We start from the raw sequence: 27095 nt of genomic DNA on the forward strand, positions 1-27095 counted from the left end.
ATTTCCACAGTATCAATAGACCTAGTAATCTCACTACAGCCAGATACACAAAGAGCAAATAAATATGACGTCCTTACTGTGGAATCATGTTTTAGATCATTCATAACTTCCTAACATCTTAATGTGTTATTCTCTTTTACATAGTTAAGATTTCCACTGACACAATGAACCTTCTCTTCTTTTTCCAGCTATTCATCAAAAATATTTTTGTTTGTTACCTAATTTGCTACAGGCAAAAAGTAAGAAATCCAGTCACTGTATAGCTCTTTTTACAGCTGCAAGGGGGAAAGTATTTTCTTTACGAGCCAATGATTACATACACTCAGCCCCTTTCAATGTGTATTAATCAGAAGATAGCAGCTCCTAGGTGCTATCTTATGACACACGGGTTGCCAACCCCAGGTGTGTCTATGGGGCAGTAGTGGCCAATATGATTTACCACCAGCCCCTGGAGATAGTCTGCCACCTCTTTATAATGATGGAGAGAGAGAGAGACAGATGGACAGACTGACTGATTATGTAAGACTATGGAGCAATATTAAGGCTTATGTAAGGCTATGGAGCATTGTGTAATTCATGTAATGGAGCAAAATGTTTTAACTGTTTTAATCATTGTAAATCTATTTTATTACCGAATGTGCAATTTTAATAATTAATTTAACTGTTTGTGGGATTTTATGTTGTGAGCCGTCCTGAGCCTGCTTCAGCGGGGAGGGCAGGATATAAAATAAATAAATAAATAAATTTCTTGGTGTCATAGAAAACAATTTCATGTATAAGATCTTGCCTGCTTATTCATCACTCATTCATTGCTGTTTGTGGGGCAATATCACAGGAAGGCAAACGCTCCATTGTGAATGCTATTTGTGTATGCTTTGAACGATGACTACAGAGAAACTACATATTTGACACTTTCTTTTGAACCCATCAAGTTTTAAATGACCTCCAAAACAAATGATGACAAATTTCCCAAGCTTTATCTAATAAAAACTATGAGTTTATAAGCAACATTTACTTATCAATTATAAGTGAAACAAATGCTCATAAATTTTCCTGCGGATAACCTTTATACTTCACAATCAGCACTCTTTCTACACACTTTTCCAAGATAGCCAGCAATTATTCTTCTGACAGGTTATGACTGCAATTATTTCCATAGAAGAGTCTCACGATAACAATCATTGCGTAATTCATATTTAATAGCCAATTCAGCAGATATAATCTTCTACTGCTTTCTGAATAGGGTAATCAATTCATGCTTTAACAGACAAGAATACTTACAAATCATGACAGAAATATTTATTATCTGTTACAGTTAACCTCAACATTAGCATTTCATACACACAAAAGTATGTAACTATTTTTAATTTTGCTGAAAATTGAAATTTATTTATTTGGTCAATTTATATTCTTCCCTTTCCCATACGGGCTCAGGGCGGATCACAGTCGTAATAAAACAATTAAAATACAGTAATGACTCAATAATATACCAATAAAGGAAAGGAAAGGTCCCCTGTGCAAGCACCAGTCGGTTCTGACTCTGGGGTGACGTCGCATCATGATGTTTTCACAGCAGACTTTTTAAGGGGTGGTTTGCCATTGCCTTCCCCAGTCTTTTACACTTTCCCCCCAGCAAGCTGGATACTCATTTTACCGACCTCGGAAGGATGGAAGGCTGAGTCAACTTTGGGCTGGCTACCTGAATCCAGCTTCTGCCAGAATCAAACTCAGGTCGTGAACAGAGAGTTCAGACCACAGTACTGCAGTACTGCTGCTTTACCACTCTGCGCCACAGGGCCGCTTACCAATAAAATACCAATAAAACAAAGCTACAAAAAATATACATAGGCGGGCAGGCACATATTTCAGGTAAAACAAATATTCTGGCTCGTAATTTTATAGCCCATTGTGGGGAAGGGAAATAGATGGTATAAGCAGTAGAATGAAGGGACGTCTGCCTGCCTCAACCAAAGGCCTGGTGAAACAGCTCCATCTTACAGGCCCTACGAAACGGAAGTAAATCTGGTAGAGCCCAAATCGCCTCAGGGAGATGATTCCACCAGGCTGAAATTTAACCATTTTTGTTCATCAATCACAGTTTTAAAACTGCATCTGTTTCACATTTGTAATTCAGTTCTTCAGTAAAAATGATAATTTAGAAATTTTAAAAACTGCATATGATGAAGAGAGCTGTTTTCCTCGAAAGCTTATGCTACAATAAAATTTGCTAGCCTTTCATATTAAAATAGATACACTTTGCATCCTTAACCTATTTCTGCTACATTAAATCTAATTTCATATGTTTATATATAAAATCTTATACTCTGAATTTTCTCTGTGGTTTATTTATCCAAGGATATTAAATTAACTGGACAATGAAGGTTTGAATATATCCCAAAATTTAATATATTCAATTGTTTTACCCTTTCTCTTCTTTATCAGTGTGAGACTTGTCTTGTGGTCCAGTCTTATTACCTATGCTATTTTATCTCTATGCAAAGTCTTTAGGAGAAAGAAATCATTCATGGTTTTGGAGTTGGGTGACATTAATATGCTGATGACACCCAGCTCTCTATTTCCCCATCCAAACCACTCAGTACTGCTGTAGAGGTAATAAGACATCACCTGGCTGCTGCGGTTCAGTGATTAAAAACAAGGGCTCAACAAATCCCAGGTACTAGGGAATCATGGTGGCCAGAAATTTCACTGTGGTACCATTTTTGTCAGTTCTTTATTGTAAATGCCTCTTGGTGATTCTAAGTACAATGCTTATTTAGGTAAGAGACAGAAGTTAGCTTTCTATTGTGATGACAATAAGGATCATCCCAAATTTATTTATACACTACAATGCTCTTCTTATAGCTTCAAAAATGACAAGAAACGGAAGGGTGGCTAAAAATCAATGATTAGGATCAATGATTAAAAAATAAAAAAAACAGATTTTTAAAATTTAAATCGAATTTTTTAAAATTTAAATCAGATTTTTAAAGTAAAATGCTTTTTGAAGAAAATATATTATCATCCAAAGGTTATTCCATCATGAAATAACGATTAGTTTTTAATTCTGAAGCATAAGGCTGTATATTCATGCAATGTTCAATTTTTTTGGTAATAAATTCTGTTAATCCATTCACAATGTCATGCTCTTCCAGAGGTTTCTGTAAGATTACTGAGCAGTTTCTCTGTCCACAAGATATTATCACAGAACACAGACTGTAATGTGTGTCTGCAGAGATCACATGCCTCTTCTACATAGCAAAAATGTTATAAAATGAGTTGAGTTGAGAAAAAGACCTTAATCTCATTGTTCTATAAACCTATACACACAGAATCAACCCCTTAAGTGCTAAGTTTCAAAAAGTTCAATGAAGAGAAAAAGATTGCTTGGAGTGGAATAGATCTGCACAAAAAGAAACTTAATTGTGAGGAGGGAGGAGCAAGCAGTAAAAATGAAAGGGAAAGTTTTTGAGCAGAATACTCCACAAGACTTTGGATCTTTTGTGTGTATAGCTCGAGGTTTATCACATTATTCATTCCCTGGAGGGAAAAAACCTATAATGGCAGCAGGCTGTAAAAGAGACTCAGTTTGGGAATATTTTTTTTTAAACTTTAAATTTTTTATTAATTTTTCAACTATAACCAACAACCTTAATACACTCTAAACAACAAAACAATTACAATAAAGCATATAGCTTATCTTCATGGCATAAGTACTATTGAATCTAAGCAAAGCACCACTACAGTTTTCTATCCTTTCACAGTGTTGCACATGTCATCCATATTTCTAATACATTATCATTCATTATATAACATAGGATTTGGGAAAAAATTCTTCAATAGTATGAGAAAGTAATATATTTCTTTGGAATATGCTTTTCAAAGTCTTCATCTGAGTTTATATAATTAAAAAAGGGGAACCATTTCTCAACAAAATTATTGTTCTTCTGTTGTATATCAAATACCCTTATTTGTATGGCTAATTTGTCTAAAGCTGCTACTTCCCATACTTTGGACATCCATTGCAGTTTGTTGGGAGACACATCTTGTTTCCAATATTGGGCAATCAAAAGTTTGGCCGCCATCAAAAGAAGAGTTGCCAGTTCTTTTTTCAATGGAGAAAGTTTTATATTGGGCCAATAATTTAAAAGAAAGGATTCTGGAGTAAAAGGAATAGCACCCTCAATAATGTTATCTATTATGGGTTTAATTTCTTTCCAGAATTTGTTGACTTCTGGGCATAGCCACCAACAATGTAAAAATGACCCTTCCTGCTTACATTTCTTCCAGCACTCAGGGGTAGGCTTTATACGTGATAAAAAAGAGTTTTTTAGGTGTCAAATACCACCTGGAAAAAAGTTTATAGTTTTGGAGTTTCAAATTTAATGAATATGTGTTATAAAGTGGAGATTCCCAAATGGTCTGCCACAATCTTTCTCCCATGCTTTCTGCTGGCTTGTGGTTTCGGACCAATCTTTGGTATTAAGGAGGTTATAAATAGTGGATGTTAAAGCTTTAGCTTGCGTTGGATTCCTTCTCAACAGATTTTCAAATGTTGTTAATGGCCTATCAATTACATCTGTAATTCTAGGATTATGTAAGATATAATGCAGTTGTTGGTATTGGAACCATGGGATCAATATTTTGTACTGAGTTTCCAATTGTGTTTTAGTTAACATTTGTTTATTTTTAATAATGTTTTGAAATTGGTATATACCAGCATCTCTCCAGACTTTAAAGTTCTTAGTTTCACGGCCTGGTTTAAACCATGCTTGTCCCAAGAAACTTGCCATCGGTGAGATGGATGGTATTAGAGTTTTTTTATATTTATCCCAGATTTTTAGAGTTAAGGATAAATAAGGATTGTCATCTTCAATAAAGTGTCTATCATTCGGTGTATTCCAAATAGCCTCCCATAGGTGGTCCCTTACTAAATAAGATGCTTCAATTTTTACCCAGGCTTTGTCACAGTCTTTCACTGCGTACCATAGGATATTTTTTAAGTTAGCAGCTAAGTAGTAAGCCTCTAAGTTAGGCAAGCTCAATCTCCCCCGTTATGTTGGTCTAGTCATTAATTTAAACTGAAATCTTGGTCTTTTATGTGACCATAAAAATTTGGAGAAGAGGTTTTGTCTGTCTCTGAATTCTTTGGGCGAAATATAGCACGGTAAATTATAAAATAAAAACAAATAACTAGGCATAACAAAGGTTTTAATCATGTCAATTTTTTCTAACAAGGTTAAATTGAGTTTATTCCATTGTTCTAAATGTGTTTTAATAGAGTCATCTAGTAGTTTATAGTTAACTGCGTGAAGATCCTGCAGGTTCAATGGTATTTGGATACCCAAGTGTCGAATAGATTTTTGAACCCATTTGAAAGGAAAAGCATTTAATAATTCTAATTTGGAAGTTGAGGATAAATAAATAGGGTACAGTTCAGATTTTGTATAATTAATAGTAAAGCCAGATACCGCGCTAAATTTTTTGATATGATGAAGTAATGAGGTAACCGACTGGGAGGGATTAGTGAAATAAAATACAGCATCATCTGCGAACAGGCTTAATTTGTATTCTTCTTTTCCTATTGGAATACCACTTATTGATTTCTCATTTCGTACAGCAAAGGCCAATGGTTCTATGGAAAGTGCAAATAAAATGGGTGACAAGGGATACCCTTGCCTTGTACCCCTATGTAAGTTAAAGTCATTTGATCTATAGTTATTTACATAAATTTGTGCTTTTGGCTTGGCATATAAAGATTCAATGGAGGTTAAGAATTTTGGACCAAAGCCCATATGCTGTAATAAAGTAAGTAAATAAGGGACCTCCACCCTATCAAAGGCCTTCTCCGCGTCAATAGCCAAAAGAATTGATTCCACTTTTTTTGTTTTCCCCAAAAGATTAAATCCAAAGTTTTACGGATGTTATCTGTAAGAGTTCTTGTGGGAATAAACCCCGACTGGTCGCTATGTACATAGTTTGCAATGATTTTGTTCAGTCTGTTGGCCATTAAAGCTGAGAAGATTTTAAAATCATTATTTAAAACTGATATTGGTCTATAAGATGCAGGGTATTGTTTGTCTTTTCCAGGTTTGGGTATTACTGTGATTCTGGTTTCTGACCATGTAGTAGGCATTACTCCCTTAACCATAACTGAGTTACATGTTTTTACCAAGGGGGTTATTAACACAGATTCAAATTTCTTATAAAATTCGATGGGGATACCATCCCTACCTGGGGCTTTATTGTTTTTGATATGTTTTAGGGTTTCAGATATTTCAACTTGTGTTATGTCTTGTTCTAGGTAAGAGATGTGTTCAGGAGATATTTTTATATTATAGTTTATAGAGGTGAGATATTCTTTAATTTTATTTCGGTCCGGATTCTCTGATTTATAAAGTTGTTGGTAAAAATTATGGAATATTTGGGTTATCTCACTAGATTTAGTAACCAGGGATCCCTGATGGTTCCGCATGTTATGGATAAGGTGCGATACCTTTCTTTGTATGGTCCTTTGCTTAAGTAACTTTATCGATTTTGGAGTTTTAGTAAAGTATTTTTTATTAAGTGTCGTTAAATTTTTTTGTATTTGGGAGGTTTCTAACAAATCTAATTTTTTACGTTCCTGTTCTAATGTCCTTAATAGTTTTTTCCCACCTTTTTTATACTGCAGTTCTAGGTGTTTAATTCTACTTGTGAGTTCTAGTAATAATAATTGCCTTTCCTTTTTATAGGTGGACGCCATTGCTATTAGCTGCCCTCTTATGACCGCTTTAAATGCGTCCCACAACGTTTCCTGTGATACATCTTTAATAGAGTTAAATTTAAAGTACTCCTGTATTGCTGCTGTTATTTTCTTACATATCAATTCATCCTGTAGCAATAGTTTGTTTAATTTCCAATGGTATCCCTGGTTGTCATCATTTTGAGTAGAAAGTGTCCCTGTAACCCATGAATGATCAGATATTATACGTGGCCCTATATCTGCTTCTTGTATTTGATTAGCTATCTTTTTACTTACTAGGAGATAATCAATTCTTGTATGAATTTGGTGTACATTAGAATAGTAAGTGTATTGTTTTACTGCAGGGTTTAGTGAACGCCAAATGTCTACTAAATTAAATGAATCTATTATTTTTAATAAATCTGTAGATTTTGCTACCTTTTTTCCTGGTTTCTGTGTTCTGTTTAATTTGGGGTCCATTATATAATTTAGATCTGCACCAATTATGGTCTCCCCCACCTAAAAATCTGCTAATAATTGCAGCGTTGTCCTAATAAAGTCTTTCTGATTTACATTTGGGGCATATAAAGATGCCATTGTCAGTGGCTGGCTGTCTAACTCTCCTCTAACGAAAATGTAATGACCTCTAGGGTCAGCTTTTATTTTTTGGCAATGAAAAGGTACTGATTTTGAATTAAAATTGCAACACCCCTGGATTTTGATGTCCCTGCCGCCAAATAACTTTGGGTAAACCAATTTGAAGATAACAATTTTCCATTCATATTCTTTAGATGTGTCTCCTGAAGACATACTATATCCGCTCTATCTCTCTGCATAGTGTTGAGAAGCCGTTTGCATTTTACAATGTTGTTAAGGCCTCTACAGTTCCAGCTAAGAAGCTTATATGAATGTGCCATCTTTTAAGGTAGTTAAAAAATATCGATGGTGTCAAAACACAACACCACTTAACAAACTAAAAACAACAACAATGAACCCTAAACACAATTCCCTTAACTAAGGAAGCTTTTCAGAGTCCCCTCCCCTTATAAAGGAAAGAGAGAGAAAAAAGAAAGCTATTGCAGTGCCTTCTTGTCTGAAAAGATTAGATTACTCTCTTACTAAACAGCCTCTGGGGGGCGTTGTTCATATGGTCACTTATCTGGAGTCACAAAGCTCTTTTCCTACCCAAAAAGAGACGTTTTCCTGTTAAATCAAGAAAATTAGATATCTTTCAATTAAAACTAAAACACGAAATAAACCATCCCCTCCTCCCCACTCTGAGAAGTTTAAGCAGTTTATATACTACCTTAAAAATAAAATGAATTTTAACTTTCAGTTACCTAGGTTTTCCAACATATTCAATCCTATCCCATATGTATAAGTAGGTTATATCCATGGTTGATTAAGGAAAATAGTTTTAATAGTAATGCATTATCATATAACAAATTCCTTAACAATTTAGAGCTAAGGCATTAATACCTAGCATAATAAACATTACAACAAATAAAAAGGGATTTTCCTTAATCACAAGTAAGTTCCTTAGACACGCAGTCTTAAAGTCTTGAGTCAGAAAATATTCCTGAGTGCTCAACCAAATTTCACTATAAAATACTTAACATAACATAGGAGCACTTAATTGTTTGTATAAGTTTTCCTTTAACTTTAGTTTCCTTATTAACCATTCTTCAAATCTTATATATGGAATTTCAACAACTACCAATAAATTCTTATATATTAACAATATATATATGTATCAGTTTTTAACCATCAAAGCCGACCTTATTACCAACAGTGTTCAAATTCATTAATGTTCTAATCAATAAACCAATAAATTTTAAGATTTAAGATTTTTCCATTAACCTATAATAGATTCTTAATACCATCAGTAGTCAAATTCATTAATTTTATAGCCATTAAATATTGAATTAATTTTACCTCATATATCAATCGCAACTTCTTATAAGTTTATAAAGTGGAGGAGCTGCTCTAAAATGCGTCCACCATTGTTCAGCAACGCTCCGCCCCCCCAGTTTGGGAATATTTTAATGAAGTTCCTCTACCTGTTGGTAAGGCATGCATGTGTGCAAAATGCAAACACGGTAACAAAGAAATGCAAGGCCTGGTAGTCCAAATGAGGAAACATCATGAGAAGTGCTATGATGAAGATGACAACAGAAACATGTTTGAACAGGCAGGATCTTCAGGTTGGTAAACATTTTTATTTAACCATATTTCTTAAAGAGTGCCTTGAATTGTCATGTTTGAGCAAAATTATATTTCTTATTATTACTGCATGTTACTGTCATTTTGATACAGTTAAGAAGAAAAGCAAATATTCCTTTTTGGGCAGTGCTGCATGGCAATGAATACAATAAGCAGAAATTGTATAAATAATAAAATAACAGCATTGATTTTTTGTTTTGTTTAGGGGAATTCATCATCAACACTAAGGATTCTGGAAACTATCCACCTTCAAGATCACCACCCTCCTGTTCTACAGTTTCAGAGTTATCTATCCAGGAGGATAGTGTTTCAGTTGCACCATATACATCATCATCAGACACCCGCAGTATATCACCTAAAAGAAAGAAAAAAACCCTTCCCTCCTGGAACCACCATAGACAAGCTTTTGATAAAAACCAGCAGATTAAAAAAAAGTTAATTGACGAAAAAACTGCCCAGTTTGTTTATGCATCAAACTCTTCTTTCTGCCTGACTGAGAACCCACACTTCATTAATTTGGTTCAATCACTGAGACCAGGATACAGTCCACCCAGCAGAGCAGATGTTGCAGGGAAACTGCTGGATAAAGTGTATGATAGAGAAATGGAGCAATGTGCAACAGCTCTGGAGGGTAAAACTGTTAACCTAAGTCTTGATGGGTGGAGTAATGTCCACAATGATCCAGTTGTATGTGCTTGTATAACAACAGAAGAAGGGAAAGTCTTCCTTGCACAAACAATTGATACGTCAGGAAATGCACACACAGCAGAATACTTACAAGACATGGCAGCAAAAGCTATAATAACATGTGAACAAAAATTCAAATGTCTAGTATGCAGTTTGGTTATAGACAATGCTGTATCCAAGATGAGAAGAAATTTAGAAGAGCAGGAAGGGAATACAAAGCTAATAACGTAGTTCCATTGCTCATTTGCTCCACCTCCAAGCCAAAGACTTCAGTGTTCCAGAAATAAAGACTAATGTTGTTGATATTGCTAAATACTTCTGTAACAATCATTTTGCTGCAGCAGCTCTGAAAAGAATGGGTGGAACCAAGCTAATGCTCTCACAAGATGTTAGACGGAACTCTGTGGTGGACTGTTTTGAGCAGTATATCAAGAACTGGCCTATTCTGATGTCAATTTGTGAACAAATCGAGATAAAACAGATGGCAGTGTCACGGCCAAAATCCGCAACATTAGGCTTAAGAAAAATATTGAACATATGCTGAGCATCCTAAAACCCATTTCTGAAGCTTTAAACAAAATATAGAAAAATAGATATTTTATTGTTGATGCTGTTGAAATTTGGAAGGAACTGAGTGACCATTTAAAAACAGAACTACACATTGACAGAATTAAATTACTAGCATTAAAAAAACAAATAGGACAAGCACTGTCTCCAGCTCATTTTCTGGCAAATATTGTCAATATCTGGTATCAGGGTCAAAACTTAAGTGCTGAGGAAGAGGAGTTACCTATGACATGGGTATCCAGTAATCATCCATCTGTAATGCCAACTTTAATAAACTTCAGAGCTAAGGGGGAACCATTCAAAAAATATATGTTTGCTGAAGATGTTTTAAAGAAAGTCACACCAAAGAACTGGTGGAAGTCACTTAAGCACTTGGATTTAGAGACTATTCAAATAATGATTTCACTTTTAACAACAATAGGTTCTTCTGCAGGCGTAGAAAGAATATGCTCTTCCTTTGGACTCATTCATTCTAAATTGAGAAATCGTTTGGGACCTGACAAAGCAGGAAAGCTTGTTTTTCTTTTCCAGATTATGAACAAAGAAGATGAAGATGACGAGTGAGCTAAAGAGGACAGTATTTAAGTTTTTCATGTGTAGGCTGGGCTAACAGTTTAAGTTTTTTAAATATATATATTTTGTTTAACTACATCAGTTAACAAATATGGATGTTTAAGCAAACATATGCTATGTTATTGTTTTAGTTGAATAAAACGATTTAAATTATTGTTATTAAGGTAATGATTATTTTTCTCTTTCCAATAAAGTACAGCAGAAAAGCTGCCACATATGAATGATTAATCTATTAAACTGGAGATAATTCACCTCACAATAATTTCATAATTATCTATCTATAATATGTTTCTAATAGTATTAAAAATCAATTTTGATATAACTGTAAAACTAATATGAACAGTTGTAATTCTAAAAATTGTGAATATTAAGGTTATACCAGCAAAAATGAGTCTTTATGTAGAAAACTATTATTTAAATCAAGTCTTACTGACTAGTGATTTAAATTGTGATTTAAATTGTGATTTGCTTTAAATCAAATCCACCCTGTTTAGAATTAAGTTTTGTGACAGCAACAATGAGAAAGTATGGTCATTAAAATATAAACCTGAAGGTCTGACTCCTAAATTTTTGAGGTTGTTCCTACAACCACAGAAAATTTGTCAAGGCTTGGTTTAAACGTGAACAAGCTGATTCTGAATCCTAACACAACAGAGGCGAATCTGGTTGGAAGGCTAAGGTCTTGGAGGGTATTACACTTCCCATGTTTGATGGGGTTCAGCTGACCTTTTCAGACTCAGGCTGATTCTGCATTTGCCGTTTGCCTCCCTTTCGCTCCAGGGTTGTTCCATGCGAGTGTGATTTCCCGATTCCACACTAGAGGATTTCTCCAAGATTCAATTCCCAATCTGTTCCGTGTGTTCAGATTCCGCATTACTGCTGCTCCCAGAGTTTCCCCCACAATCATAGCAATTTCCCCCTCCCTCATATGTTTCCCTTTTTTAAAAAACACGTATGCGTGTTCGCGTTACAACGCGATCGTCTTTGTGTTACAACGTAATGCCAGGGGCATAATACTGGCAAAGTCATGTGTTTTCCTTTCGCCCTGCCATTGGCAGGTTATCTAAGTCCTGGAAAATTTGAGTCGGTGATCCACCATTTTTATCCACACACGCTGAATGTTAAGCACACAATTTTCCATTAAAAGCTATAACAAATTACAAACAGATGCATGAAGGTGTGTCTGGGGGGGAAGATTTATGCAGAGGGGTTAAGGGAGAAAGTTTCCCCAACCTATCAAAAATATAAACCCATCTCTCTCTCTCGGCTTGGCTTCGCGAACGAAGATTTAAGATAAACCCATAAACATAATCAAATTCCCGTTTCCGTTTGAGGCCATACGGGGGAGGGGGGATCGATAAAGGAGGCAATTGCGCATCTTTAAAGTAGTTAGTGTAACTTCGCTATTTATTTAGTTGCATTGTAATGATCTTATTTGAAAAAAAAATTATAATAGGAGTGATTTCAATTGGAGGGGGGAAGAAAGTAATCACAATGAAATTATACATTATCAAAATCACGTGGAATACCATAAAGAATGGGGGCGGGTGGAAGCAAGGGATGTATTCAGTAAAAGAAAATTGTGTTACATCTTTATATATTTTTCGCGTTGTAATAATAATAATAATAATAATAATAATACCTTTTATTTATATCCCGCCCTCCCCGCCGAAGCGGGCTCAGGGCGGTTACACAAAACGTGATTTGTTGAAAAAAATTACTTTATTTCAGGAAAATTGGATAATTTTCAAAGGGAGTAAAAAGTATGATGAAATAACTGGGCGGAATCATGGGCGTGGAGTTATGTGGGTGTGTTCTACTGATGTGAGAAGTTTGACAGTGCATTGGCGTGAGTTCCGCACATAAATTTCGAGCCCCGAAACCGCATCAAAAATAAACTTCTCGCAAAACGATGATCTCCAAGATGCGGGGTGACACCGCTTTAGAGGCGGGTCAAACTGCCGCTCCGGGTCAAGAGATGTGGAAACCAACATCTGCCCCAAGGGAAACAAAGCACTGAGGCTGGAGCAAAGGCTAATGCAGAATCACCCTCAGTTAAGAGTCTAAGGGACATATTGAAGCCAGTATTATTGTTGGTGAAATGAGTTAATTCAGCAGCAAACAATTTCTCCAACTATCTTCATTTAGCCCAGAAGATGGCTTTCTTCCTTGACCAGGCTGATCTGGGCATGTGAATCCATGTGACAATAATCTTGAGGCTATTCTATGTTTGAGAGCCACAAGACATTAACACGGACAGAACTGCTCTGGCCCACTGGCTCACAAGACACCAAACATGCCCCACCTGTTTCACTGCACAATTATATATTATTACACATACAGCGCATATACTATTACACATATGGCACAATTATATATTATTACACATACGGTGCTTCAGACAAGAATAAAAGCAGCTTTGTGCCACTGGTACATCTTATTTCAATTTTAACTGATCTTTCATGGTAATAAACTGAACTACTTGTTTCCTAAAAAAATTCATGAAATCGATATATTTTGGCAAGCATTCTTTAGCTCCCTCAATTGGAAACAAATGAGAAAAAGAGAGAAAGGTTGAAAGAAAGAAAATAGATGGGGGAAAGAGAGGTGGAAAGAAAGCAACTTAAAATACATTTTCCAAGTTGCCATCTGGCTTGGACAAGGGATTTAAAGAGACAAATGCCTTCTCCAAGCCGGGTCAAAGTTTGGCGACCCCTGGTCTAGCTTCAAATGCAACCTGGAAATGCCACCTGGTACAAATGCCACAGCTCAATTATTGAGAACTAGACAAAGTATTGCATATTACACCTGTTCTACAGTGATTTAATTGGTTATCAATTAGTTATCAATTAGTTTCAATTCAAGGTCCTGACTATTACTTACAAAGACCTTTATAACCTAGGACCCTTATATCAAAAAGACTGCATTCAAGCTATGACCAGTGTGGCAGCTGTGTTCATGTGAAGTCTGCTGAAGGGATCACCCTGCAACAGGGTAACAGTAACAGCTGCTACTACCCAAGCATTCTCAACTTTGGTTCTCATTTTGTGGAATGGCCTGAGTGAGTTCAGGAAGACTCAAACCTTGTTTCATTCTGCAGAATGTGTAACACAGAACTGTTCAGGAGGACACTTTTACAAAAGTAATTTGTAGTTTATGACACTGTTTATTGAATGTATGTCTTATTTTAGCCAATGTTTTCTAATTTCTGTAATCCAGTTTTTGGATTTCTTAAATTACATATTATACTGTTAACATTGCATTGTGTAATCTACTCTCCTTACAATGTTTATTATGTTTTATACTGTTCCTATTGCCAATATAATGTTTATTTGGGTTGCCAGGTCCCATCACAACGGGGAGATTGGGGGGCATTCCAGAGGTGGGTGGGAGTTGCATGTGTGGCCCCCAACATGATGATGTCATTTGGAAGTGATGTCATCACATCAGAAATGTCACATATGATGCTCTGGTTTTGTGGCAAAACTCTATGGGGGCTGGCAAACTTATTAGTAATCCATGTTGAGTCTCAGAGAGAAAAGTGGACTATAAATCAAGTAAATTTATTTATTTATTTATTTTTATTTATTTAAGATTTATACCCCGCCCTTCCCACAAGTGGAATGAAAATGAAAGATTTATACCCCGCCCTTCCCACAAGTGGAATGAAAATGAAAATTTCACAATAAATGAAAAGGAACTAGGAGTACTCTCTAGTACTCTCTAAATGTACCATTAAAAGTTCACACAGAACTTATTGTTCTTTGCAGACAAGTTTAGCAATGATGTTGCAATCCGGAAGGTTGTTATTACCTTGTAAATCACTCTGTCTCTACACTAAACAAGTCAGTTGTGCTGAAAAAGAACTACCAGCATGGGGAGGGGGGGAAGGAAACAGCATAACTCTGGATAGATACAATAAAGGACAGAAGCTTGAGCTAAGCACCAAAGTATTTTTGACTACCCAGGCCCCACCAGACCAATACACAATGCATACTATGTACCCAGATTTTAATAGGCAATGCTAGTATTAGGATTGTTCTACTTTACTTCAACTTATTTCTGCAAAGTGTTTTTAGCATTGTGGTCTTAGTGACATTCTTTCCTAGACAGTAATCCCCACTGCTACCTAGGCACAGCTAAAAGGTTTAGTATGTTTTAAGATCTAGTGCATGTCTCTACAAGTGAGAAACATGTGGAGGTATAGAAACCACAGTATCTCCAAAGAAATAAGGTGAACTGAACACTCACAGAAATATTCCACAAAACTCTGAAGACCATGAGATAGAGTCAAGACCAAGAGCCCACACATTTTGGTATAACTTATTAGGCAATCACTGGGTTAGATCTACTTGTTCAAGGACTGTGGACTTCTACCACTTTTCCTTATCCCCAGCAGTCCTTTCTGACTTTGGTAAACTTGATACTTGGGAATGTGGAACCCACATGAAGTAACAGCCACAGGGTTAGTAAGCTACAGGAACAAAAGAAAAGGGGGCAAAATGCCTCCTCTTCTCTCATTGGAGCTGCACAGACAGAAGGAGGAAGCGATTGCCTTCTTCCCCGGATCATTGCAGCCCACTGCTCTGCAACCCCAGGGAAGAGGGGAAAGTGGGGAAGATCAATGTCTGTCAGCACTTCCACTGATACATTGCTTGATCCAAGCCATTTATCACCTTCAACCTTCCCTCATGTCCTTTGGCAAACAAACACCTCAAGGTTAGTCTGTCTCTTTGTGCTGGGTTTCTTTCTTTCTGAAATCACAGGAAATAAATATTTTTGTTCATTTCTCACTAGATATATGAGCAGGGGAAAAGTAGAAAATAGCCTCATGCTGCTTCTTCAAAGCCTAGTATAAAGTGAGATTTAGAGACTATTCAAAACAAGAAAATCTTACAAAACTGAACATTTGATGGGCACATGGGAAGGGAAAGTGACCTTGTCACTTTTGCCCAGCTTGCAGACTGCTAGTAAAATGCCCTACAGTCAAAATGCATGGAAGGTGTGGAGTACCATATACTCAGAGTACTAAATGCCGCTATCTACAAAGCTATTAATTTTAAATAAAGTGGAACCACTAGCTGTTCTATGGCAAACAAGGAGCCATTCAAGAGTTGCTTAAGGGTGCAACTTTATATTTTTAAGAAATCCTAATCTGGTTAAGTTCATATCTTTGTAAACATTCTGCTTACCCAAATTGTTGGTGTTACATTCCATTTCTTGCATGCATAATTATTTTCTGAATGTGCCTGTGATAAAATATAAAGATAATTTTAATTTCAAGTATTTTATTGTAAAAAAATATACCATGAATATAAATTTGCAATTTTCCATTCCTGAAAAATTAATAGCATATAATTATAAAGATTTACAGAATATTTAATGCTTAGTGGCTGCCTTTACACAAATTACTATTATTAATTCATAAATATTTATACTGTTCTTTTAAATAAAAGAACACATCTGTACAAGCAATAAATACATCTAACATATACTGAAAAGATATACATTCTTGAAATTTTGGTTTAGTGTAGACATTAACCAGCTACTGCCTGTATACTTCAGTAGCAAGTCCAATATGAGACACTGTATTCTGACATATGACCATACAGTTCAAGAATGAATCAAACCCCTTCACATTATATTGAACTTTTGACCTTCATTGTACCCAGTGTCAATGGATTTCATAGCCTAACCATACAATTTTTATTTACAATTTCTTATTTACAACATTTATAGCCTGCTTATCCTACAAGGGCTGCCAAGACGGCTAACAATTTAAAAAACAAAAGATAAAATTACATTATGAAACCATTAAAAATCAATTGCCCACCCAAACATACATCATTAAACAAATTTAAAGGACTAAAAGAGTTCCAGAGCTTTGGTGCCATTACTGACAAGATCCTTTTCCTGGTTGCCACCCACCTGATCTCAGAAGTTGGCAACACCAAAGGACGGGCCTCCAAAGATGATGGTCAGGTGGATTCAAAAGGGATTAGGCGGTTGTTCAGGTATGTTGGTCCCAAACCACATATGGCTTTGAAGGTCAAAACCAGCAGCCTGAATTGTGCCCAGAAACAAACATAGTGCAGATAGGCTGAGACTGGAGTGATATGTTTTCTACTAGGGATGTGCAATCAGTATTTACTGAGCCAAATAAATACCTGGAAAATATCTTATTGGTATTTTTGGGCATTTATTCAGCCAATTTGATTCAGCTACTGATCTAACTGAGCCCAAATAAAAAACAATATTTGGCCTTTATTCAGGCTCAGCTTCACTTGGCAAAGTGGTGCGAGTTCACCCCCTTCCAGGTCATGTGTACCTCTTGCAGAGTTGTGCCACCACAGCAGAGCAACTGCAATTCAAACATTTAAATATCTTCCCTTCCCTCTGAGTTGCAACCAGTTGTGGCACACCTCAGCAAGTGAAGGGAAGATATGGTCTCTTTAAATGCCTTCCCTTCACTCACTGAGGCATGCGGCTACCTTCCCATACCTGAAATACCTTCCCTTCACTTGCTGAACCATGCTGCTACTGCAGCACACCTCAAGAAGGGAAGGAATAGAGTATCCATTGTACCCTATGGGGAAGGTCCTGATAGGGCATAATAAATTCGGCTATACAGATTATTTCCTAAATCATAACAGATATTGGGATTCAGAAATATCAATATATACCAGTATTTTTCAGGTCTGGTTTACCTGAACCTGAAAAATACCAATTTTTTTTGTGCATACCCCTAGTCTCTATTCCAGTCAGCATTCTGTACCAACTGAAGTTTCTGAACACTATTCAAGGGCAGTCCCATGTAGAACACATCACGATAATCAAAACTACATGTAACTAGGGCATGTACCACAGTGACCAGATCTTTTCTGTCCAGGAAAGGCTGAAGCTGGCTAATAAATCCTGCTCCTTTAGGGGACTGAAACCCACTCAAACAGGTGACCTCTTAAATACCAAGTCAGGCCTTCCACAGTTCTGCCTTGTCAGCATTAACTTTCAGTTTATTAGCCTGCATCCACTCAAAAACTGCCTCCAGCTGCTGGCTCAGGATTTCTGCACCCTGCTTGAGATCAGCTGGAACTGCAGGACAGACTTGAGTGTCATCTGCATTCTGGTGACAACCCAGCCCAAATCTCAAAATGACTTCATCCAACAGCTTCATGTACATGTTAAAGAGCCCAGGGGACAAGATGGAACTTCACAGAACCCTTATAGGCCAAAGTCCAAGGGGTTGAACAGTGGTCCCCCAGCATCGCCTTCTGAAACCTACCCTCCACGTAGGACCAGAACCACTACAGAATGTGCCTCCCAATCCCAGTCCAGATAGGCTGCACAGAAGGATATCATGATCGATTGTATCAAAAGCTGTTGAGAGGTTCAGGAGAAAACATAATAGTTGCATTCCCTCTGCCCATCTCCTGGCACAAGTCATCCACCAGAGCATCCAAGTCTAAACCTTGACTGAAAGGGGTCCAAACAATTTGCCTCATCCAGGAAAGCTTGGAGTTGTCCAGTGACCACCTGTTCAATCACTCTGCTCAAGAATGGAACATTTGAGTGACTGATAACTGAGGTCTCCTGGATAAAGGGTAGGCTTCTTTAGAAGTGGAAACATCACAGCCTGTTTCAAGGCTAGGGCAACCAGCCCCTTTTTTATTGAAGCACTAACTCCTTCTTGAACCCAATGAGCCCTACCAGAAGATTTAAGTAACGAGGAAGGACAAGGGTCATGCAAGCAGGTGGTAGCCCTCAATCTTCCAAAGATCCTGTCCACATTCTCAGACTGAATAAACTAAAAAGTATCCCAACAATTGGAAAGACAGCACCATGGAACCATCTAACCCTATCACTGCTAATATACGAAAAAGGAAAGTTCCCCTGTGCAAACACCAGTTGTTTCCAACTCTGGGGTGACGTTACTTTCACAACATTTTCACAGCAGCCTTTTTTTCGGGGTAGTTTGCCATTGCCTTCCACAGTCATCTACGCTTTCCCCCTAGCAAGCTGGGTACTCATTTTACCGTCCTCGGAAGGATGGAAGGCTGAGAAGTCTTCAAGCCGGCTACCTGAAAACCCAGCTTCCACCGGGGATTAAACTCAGGTCATTGTCACGTTCTCAGGGTGCAGGCAGGCAGGAGTCCAAAGTCAGTTCAAGGTCAAAGTCCAGGAAGTCAAGCAGGAGCCAAGTCACCAATGCAGAATCACAAACTGGAATCAGAAGTCAATGTCCAAAAGTCAAAAGGTCAGGGTGCCAAGGAAATCAAGCAGGTCAGGATCAGGAAGGAGCATGGATGCAAGTCAGAGAAAAGACTTGTTGCTTTCACAAGGTTACCAGGTCCTGGGTGGGAGCTATATGGGAGTCTCAATCAGCCTGCTCTTGACAAAGAGAACAGGGGCGGACAGCGGGGATGTGGATGGCTGGATGAAACCCAGTCCCAGGTTTTTGGCGAGGAAGTCCCGCAGGGCTGCTAGCTCTGGTTCAGACTGTCACTATTATATGTAAAGAGACAGCTTATAGCATGTACTGCAGAACAGAAAATAGATCTAGAGGCTTAGATGATCTACATGACAGCAGGTGGCTGGCTGCCAGAAGTCTTGCATCAGCCAGCAGAGTCAGCATGACACAGCAAGTTGCTGATTGGCTGTCCAATGTATAAATGTACAGAGTAACTGTGGTGATTGTGGGTTAATGGAGTTGGAGTGCAGCGGAGCATATTGTCAGTCAGGAGAGTGAGTGGTGTTGTAAATAAATGTATATAGTGGTTTTACAGCTACTGTGTACAGCCTTCATTCTTGCATCACTAAGAATCACCCTCTTGGTCTCTAAGCGCATCGACAGGGTTATGGGCCCAGCACGCTTCTGCTGCGCCTAGAAGACCTGAGAAAGGTGGTAAAGAAAGGACGCTGACTTGCTCCAGAGGCTGCCTAGGAGGCGAGACCAGCAGTGGCTGAAGGGAGTCTGTGCAGGATGGCTACAGCAGCAGCTACCGTGCTGGTGGAGAAGCTCACCACTACCAACTACAACACCTGGTCGCTGAGGTTAGAGCATTTCCTGAAGAAAGAGGGGCTTTGGGACTGTGTATCAGCTCCTCCAGCTAATCCCACGGCGGCAGAGGCCGTTCAGGATCAAAAGGCTCTAGCCACAATCATTCTAAGTGTTTCAGACGACCAGCTGGTGCATGTCCGTGGGCACCAGACAGCAAAGGAGGCTTGGGAAGCTCTCAAGGCTGTGTATGTACAGAAGTCAGCCGGTTCGCTGATATCCCTGTGTAGGAGGCTCTACAGGAAACATATGCTGGCCGGGGAGTCGATGAGGGACCACCTCGACGGTATGTCTAATTGTTTCCAAGAGCTAGAAGCAAGAGGGAAAGCTGTGGCTGAGGAAGATAAGGTGTACATATTATTGAGCTCTCTGGACGAGAGATATGACATGCTGGTGATAACATTTGAAGGGCAGGATGCCGCCAAGCTAATTTTGCCTTATGTGACTGGCAAACTCCTGGCAGAAGAGCAGAGGCAGCTGGAGAGCAAGAGAGAGCAGACTCGACCCAAGCAAGAAGATAAGCCGAGGTCTGTTGGGGCTGGTTCCAGCTGGCAAGCTAAAGAGGAAGAAAAAGCCTTGCAGGTGCGGAGGAAGCGCTGTTATCTGTGTAAACAACTCGGACATTTGCAAAGATTTTGTCCTCAGCAGCAGCAGAGAAAGAGCCGGCAGCAGTCTTCAAAGACACCCCAGGTGACTCTGGTAAGGACTGGTCCGGGACTGCAGAGTCTGCCCTGGGTTGTAGATTCTGGGGCTACCCATATATTTTGCTGCCGAGAAGAAGAGCTGCAAGACTGCAGGCCAGCTGAGCAGAAAACTGTGAGCTTGGCTGATGGGAGACAAGCGAGCATGCTTTGCCAAGGCATGGTCTATTTTCCTGGACTTAATCACAGGTTTGAGAATGTATTATGTGTGCCAGAGTTGGAAACTAACTTGTTAAGTGTCTCCGTTCTGGCAAGAGCTGGGTTTACTGTAATATTTGATAAGCAGGGCTGTGAAATTTTGAAACAGGGTAAACAGCTGGCTAAAGGCACTCTGAGAGCTAATGTGTATGAGCTTATGCAAAATGTGGGGAAGGCACAGACTGTGTGGAATAGACAGCCACACAGCAGGTGCATTCACAGGCTGCATAGAAGCTGGGCCACGCCAGCTACAACACAATAAATAAAACTCTGGAAATATTAGAGGGAGTGAAGGTTGACAAATGCAATACCTTCCTAGATTGCAATGTTTGCAAAGAAGCCAAATCAAGGGCAGTTCCATCGACCAAACGGAGTGAACGTGTGTCTGAGAGACCGCTCCAATTAATACATGCTGACCTGGTGGGGCCGTATGCACCCAGTGTTTCTAAAAACAGGTTTGGGTTGATTCTGGTCGATGACCACAGCAGGTTTGCATGGGTGTGTGCTATTAAGCACAAAAGTGATGTCTGTGCCACCTTCAAGTACTGGGCTAGAAGAGTGAAAAAACAAGTTAAATGCCAAAATTGCCTCAATTCAGACTGACCAGGGAGGTGAGTTTCTGAACAAAGAGTTTGCCAACTATTTGAGGCAAGAGGGCATAGAGCATAGAGTTGCCAATGTTTCCTCTCCGTGGGAGAACGGGATTGTGGAACGGAGAGGTGGTGTACTCCAGGGTATCTGCCATGCTTTGTTAGAAGATAGTGGTCTAAAGCAGGCATACTGGGGTGAAGCCTTGAAAGCGTCCTGTTATATTTCCAATCGTTTGTGGACGGAGGCTATAAACGACATACCCTACAGGGTCCTGTATGGGAGAAAGCCATCCCTGGATCACCTAAGAATATTTGGTTCAAAGGCTTGGGTCAACATTCCTCTTGATAAGAGGAGGAAGGGAGGTCCCAAAAGCAAAAAACTTGTGTTTGTAGGGTACCAAAACGGCATGAAGTCCTGGAGATTTGTGGACAGTAATGACTTGATTAAGCTGAGTAGGTCTGCCTCATTTTGCGAGGATGATAATTGGTCTAAGATTCATGCCAATGAAATGCCTAAAGAAAATAAACTGCAACTGTCTCTAGAGAGTGAGGAGGGGCAAAAGCCAGAAAGCTCACTGAAGCAGGAGGAGGACAGTGCGAGCAGTTCAGCACTTGGGTGGGGCAGCGACAGTGGCTTGCTGCTGCTGTTGCTGGTGAGTCACCATCTGAGTGAGGTGCTGTACCTGAGTGAGAAAGGCTGCTAGCTGCCCAAAGCCTTTGCTTGCCTCCTCATCCATCTTGTGGAGTATGGGGTGGAAGCAATCTGTCACATTCTCAGCATGCAGGCAGGCAGGAGTCCAAAGCCAGTCCAAAAACAAAGTCCAGGAAGTCAAGCAGGAGCCAGGTCACCAATGCAGAATCACAAACCGGAATCAGAAGTCAATGTCCAAAAGCCAAAAGGTCAGGGTGCCAAGGAAATCAAGTAGGTCAGGATCAGGAAGGAGCATGGATGCAAGGCAGAGAATAGACTTGTTGCTTCCACAAAGTTATCAGGTCCTGGGTGGGAGCTATATGGGAGTCTCAATCAGCCTGCTCCCTGGGTGGCAGTGACTCTGCTAGAACTCAGGGCTGAGAGATCTGAAGCATTGGTGTGCCTCATATCTTCACTCAGAAAGTTCTTTCCGGAGCCTGCTTTGAACTAAGATGGAAGGAGGAGAGCTTGGAGGAGATTGATCATCAACAGCTGACACTGGCACCTGGAGAGTGATTGATGGGCCAGCTGCTGTTTTTCAGCTGAGGAACTGGCTGGCAACTCTTCCAGGTCTGTTAACCCTTCCAGCTCCTCCTCGTCAGGGCTCATGACAGTCGTGAGCAGAGCTTAATTTATTTATTTATTTCGCATTTATATTCCGCCCTCCCCGCCAAAGCAGGCTCAGAGTGGCTAACAACATTGAAAATCAACAATAGAACAATAAAACCATAAAACAATAAAAACAGTTACAATAATCAGTTAAAATTAAACAATTTGCAATTTAAATTATTAATACAATTTTAAAACAACAGTTTTGGTGCTAGTTCCATACTAGGATCTTAAACTATATACTATATACTTTGGTTGAAGGCCATTCGAAATAATGTTGTTTTGCAAGCCTTGCAGAATTGGGCTAGATCCCGCAAGGCTCTAACATCATCTGGGAGCTGGTTCCACCAGTGGGGGGCCGCAATGGAGAAGGCTCGTTCCCTGGTAGCCTTCAATCTCGCCTTCCTCGGCCCGGGGATTTATAACAGGTTTTGTGATCCAGATCTAAGTACCCTCTGGGGAATATATGGGGAGAGACGGTCCCTAAGGTAGACAGGTCTTTGGCCATAGAGGCTTTAAAGGTAATAACCAGCACCTTGTAGCGAATCTGGAACACTGTTGGCAGCCAATGCAGTCTCTGCAGCCCTGGCTGCACATGGTCCCGATTAGAGAGACCCAGTAGCAGCCTGGCTGCAGCATTCTGCACCAGCTGCAGCTTCCGGATTCGAGACATGGGCAGTCCCATGTAGAGGGCATTACAGTAGTCTAGTCTCGAGGTGACCGTAGCATGAATCACTGTTGCTAAGTCTCTGTGCTCCAGGAAGGGTGCCAACTGTCGTGCTCGCCTAAGATGGAAAAAAGCGGATCTCGCTGTGGCTGCTATCTGGGCCTCCATAGCCAATGTGGGCTCCAGTAGCACCCCCAAGCTCTTGACTTTAGGCACCGATATCAGTGGAGCCCCATCAAAGGCTGGTAGAGGGATTTCCCTTCCCAGGCCACCGCGACTTAGACAAAGGACTTCTGTTTTCATTGGATTCAGCTTCAGACGACTCAGCCTGAGCCACTCCACCATGGCTTGTAACGCCGGGGCCAATTTTTCTGGGGTGGAGGCGGGCAGGCCATCAATCAGCAGATAGATCTGGTGTCATCTGTGTACTGATGACAAATCTCCTGACAATCGGGGCAAGGGGGTGCATATAGATATTAAACAACATCGGGGAAAGCACCGCCCCCTGAGGCACCCCACAATTAAGCAGATGCCTCTGGGACGATCACAGAGAAAGGAGGAAAGCCATTGTAAAGTCAAACCCTGAATCCCCTCATCAGCGAGGCGGTGAACCAACAACTGATGGTCGACCATGTCGAATGCTGCTGACAGATCCAACAACAACAGTACTACTGACCCGCCTTGATCCAGTTGTCGCTGGAGATCATCTACTAAGGCGACCAGCACCGTCTCCGTCCCATGGCCCGGGCGAAAGCCGGACTGGTGTGGGTCAAGGACAGAAGCGTCCTCCAAAAAGCTCTGCAACTGTAGCGCTACCGCCCTCTCGATAATTTTACCCAAAAAGGGTAAGTTTGAGACCGGCCGATAGCGTGCCAATTCGCCCGGGTCTAATGTTGGTTTTTTCAAGAGGGGATGGGCTATCGCCTCTTTAAGAAGTGTTGGAAACAGCCCATCCGAGAGGGACCTATTTACAATAACCCGTACAGGATATTGATGCTCCATCTGGCAAGCTTTAATCAGCTAGGATGGGCAAGGGCCCAAATCGCATATTGTTGGGCATACAGTTGTGAGGATTCTGTCGACGTCCTCCAAGCTGAGTGTTGTAAAGCCGATAACGAAAACAGCCATGGAGCCTCGAGTTCACTTACTGTTTCAATTGTGGTAGGGAGATCATGGCAGAGCAATGAGACTTTATCCGTGAAAAATGTTGCAAAAGCCTCACAGCCTATTTCCAATTCCCTATGGTTTGGTCTGCCTTGTGGCAGAGTTGTAAGAGTCCGAATAATACTAAATAATTGTGCCAGGCGTGAATTCGCAGATGCAATCTTGGCCACAAAGTAAACTTTCTTTGTGGCCTTGACTGCCATCTCATAGGATCTCATATACTCTCTATAAGATGTTCTCGTTGCTTCGTCGTGAGCTTGTCGCCATTGCCTCTCTAGTTGTCTGAGCCTCCGTTTCATTGATCGCAAATCCGCATTATAACACGGTGCCATCTTTCCACGAAGGCGGAGAGGGCACCCAGGAGCGATCTCATCAATGGCCATGGTGAGCCGATTTTGCCGTAACTCAACCATGTCATCAAGCGAGTCGCCAGGGGGCCAGTGATCCCGAAGTGCCCTCTGGAACCTTATTGGGTCCATTAGGTTCCTTGGGCGAGCTAAAATACGCTCGTTGCCTAAACAGGGTTGGGGTGGAACATCCATACCGGTCTTCAGGACATAGTGGTCTGACCATGGCACTGCATCTGCAGTAATTCGGGTCACTGTAACCCCCAAAGCAAAGATCAGATCCAGCATGTATCTGGCCTGATGTGTGGGTGTAGCAACAAATTCAGAGAGTCCTAGCATAGCCATGGATGTCACTAGGTCCGTCGCCCGATTGGAGTTCGCGTCATCGGCATGGACGCTGAAATCACCCACTCCTCCCCCCCGCCTTGGGTGTTCCAACGGCCAGCTTGCTGCGGCCTCCATCAGGGACGGTAAGGCGCTGGCCGGTGTGTTAGGCGATCGGTACACCAGCCAGATCGCCAAACCCTCTCCCACATCCCACTTCAGACCCGCACATTCAATGCTGTCGATCTCTGGCATTGGTAGCGCCCGGAAGGAGTAAGCCTCCCATATGAATAGTGCCACTCCTCCCCCCCGCCCACTAGTCCATAACTGGTGAAAGACTGAGTATCCTAGGAGAGCTACCTGGGAGAGGGCTACCATCTCCCCATTGCGTACCCAGGTCTCAGTCATGCATGCCAGGTCCATATCCTGTTCATACAGGAAGTCCCGAAGGATTGAGGTCTTATTATTTATCGACCTGGCATTGCATAACACCAGTGACGGAGGTGGGTAGTTCAACCTGTCTCCACCCCGTCACCATTGGGATGGGACACAGATTGGAAGGGGGCTGAGCACCCACACGTCTCCACCGCCTTTTGTTACATTTCTGTCTGTTCCCACCGTCATATCTTCCCCTTCCCAGGAGTACTGAAATCCCCAGGCCGGTCATCCCCCCACTGGTCTCCACAATCACCTCCAACCAATATCAGATGACCTGCAGTAATCCTATTCTAGTTCTTCCACTGTCACCACTGCCGTTGCTAACTAAGAGCCCCTCCCCCAATCACTTCATCAACCCTGCCAATTTAACTTCCCCTAAATGGCCGATTAATTCTAAAACCCTTAATCTAGTCCATTAATCAATTAGCTAATAATTGTCCCTTAAGCTAGTTACCTCTTAGCTAGTTAGCTAGTAAATCTCTTTACTTCCAATTATACTCCTAACTCTATCAGCCAATAAATCAATTTCCTAATAACTAATTAATTCAATGTTAAAAATTATACCCAAATTTGATTCCCCCTAGATTAATACATCCCCCAATTTTATTCATCCCACATCAATCAACCACTAATAAATTAGGTTCCATTAAATTTAGCAGCTAACCATAAAATAGATAATAAATAACTCATTATCAGCAATAAGGCAGTAGTGTTGAATAGTACTAGGAGTAAAGTGCTTATAGTTAAAGTGCTACAGTGTATGCCTGCGTGCAGTCTATATATAGACCCTTCTTCAGAGCTGGGCTAAGTCCGTTCTACTAATCAGCAGCCCCAGTGAGCACGAAGTGGAGAGAGATCCCTTCCGTGCTCCCCAGGCGCTGAGGTCCCCTTGACAGGAGCACACACCACAGCTCCAAATCAGCCTTGCCCAAACTGTCCCTGTCCAGGAGCCACGGCTGCCGCCAGACGACGCTTCTGGGGCCACCAGCTGCCAGTCCACCACCACGCCAATCCAAGCTGATATAGGCCAATGCCGCAGCCGGGATTCAGATGTATCAAATGTCCCAGGAGAAAATTGCTGCCACAGCAGACAGGATCCAGGACGTGCCAGACACGGCTCAGACAAGCTGGGGGAGCAAGTTGGGGCAGCTGCAGAATCAAGGGTGATTCCTCGTCGGCTGAAGAGTGGGGGGAAGGGGGATTGGAAGCCCCTCCCGGTCACCGCGGACACTCCACAAGTCACAGCTAGCACCATCGGCTCCGCCACTCAGCGCTCCACTCCTCACTCAGCTTCCCGCCACTCACAGCTCCACTCCTCCCTGCTCGGCTCCCTGCTCAGGCCAGCGCCGCCTCTCCGCTGCCCGGCAGCCACTCACTCCAGTCCGAGGCTCGTCTCCATGCTGCCGGGCCGACTGAAGCAGTAGTAGGTGTCTCTTTTCTGATTATTCTCTGTCTTGCTCACGGTAATGGTGGTCACCGCAGGCTGCCCACAATAGCACCCACTTTACTCCTTTTTCAGAGCAGAACAGCAGGGGTGTGG

At 40.7% G+C, this 27095-nt stretch overlaps 1 protein-coding gene across 3 annotated transcripts in view; it reads right to left on the reverse strand.

Moving 5' to 3' along the window:
- NR2C1 (nuclear receptor subfamily 2 group C member 1) overlaps positions 1-27095 on the reverse strand; it is an 80135-nt gene that overhangs the window by 41856 nt on the left and 11184 nt on the right. For 2 of the 3 annotated variants that reach the window (XM_060245197.1, XM_060245195.1), the window contains exon 2: positions 15964-16020. The gene's annotated coding sequence lies outside the window, so the exon portion shown is untranslated. Of the gene's footprint in view, positions 1-14584; positions 14627-15963; positions 16021-27095 lie in introns of all 3 variants that reach the window. The other variant, XM_060245196.1, reaches the window with a different exon arrangement.

This window comes from Heteronotia binoei, chromosome 8 (genome assembly GCF_032191835.1).
Source record: "Heteronotia binoei isolate CCM8104 ecotype False Entrance Well chromosome 8, APGP_CSIRO_Hbin_v1, whole genome shotgun sequence".
NCBI lineage: Eukaryota > Metazoa > Chordata > Lepidosauria > Squamata > Gekkonidae > Heteronotia > Heteronotia binoei.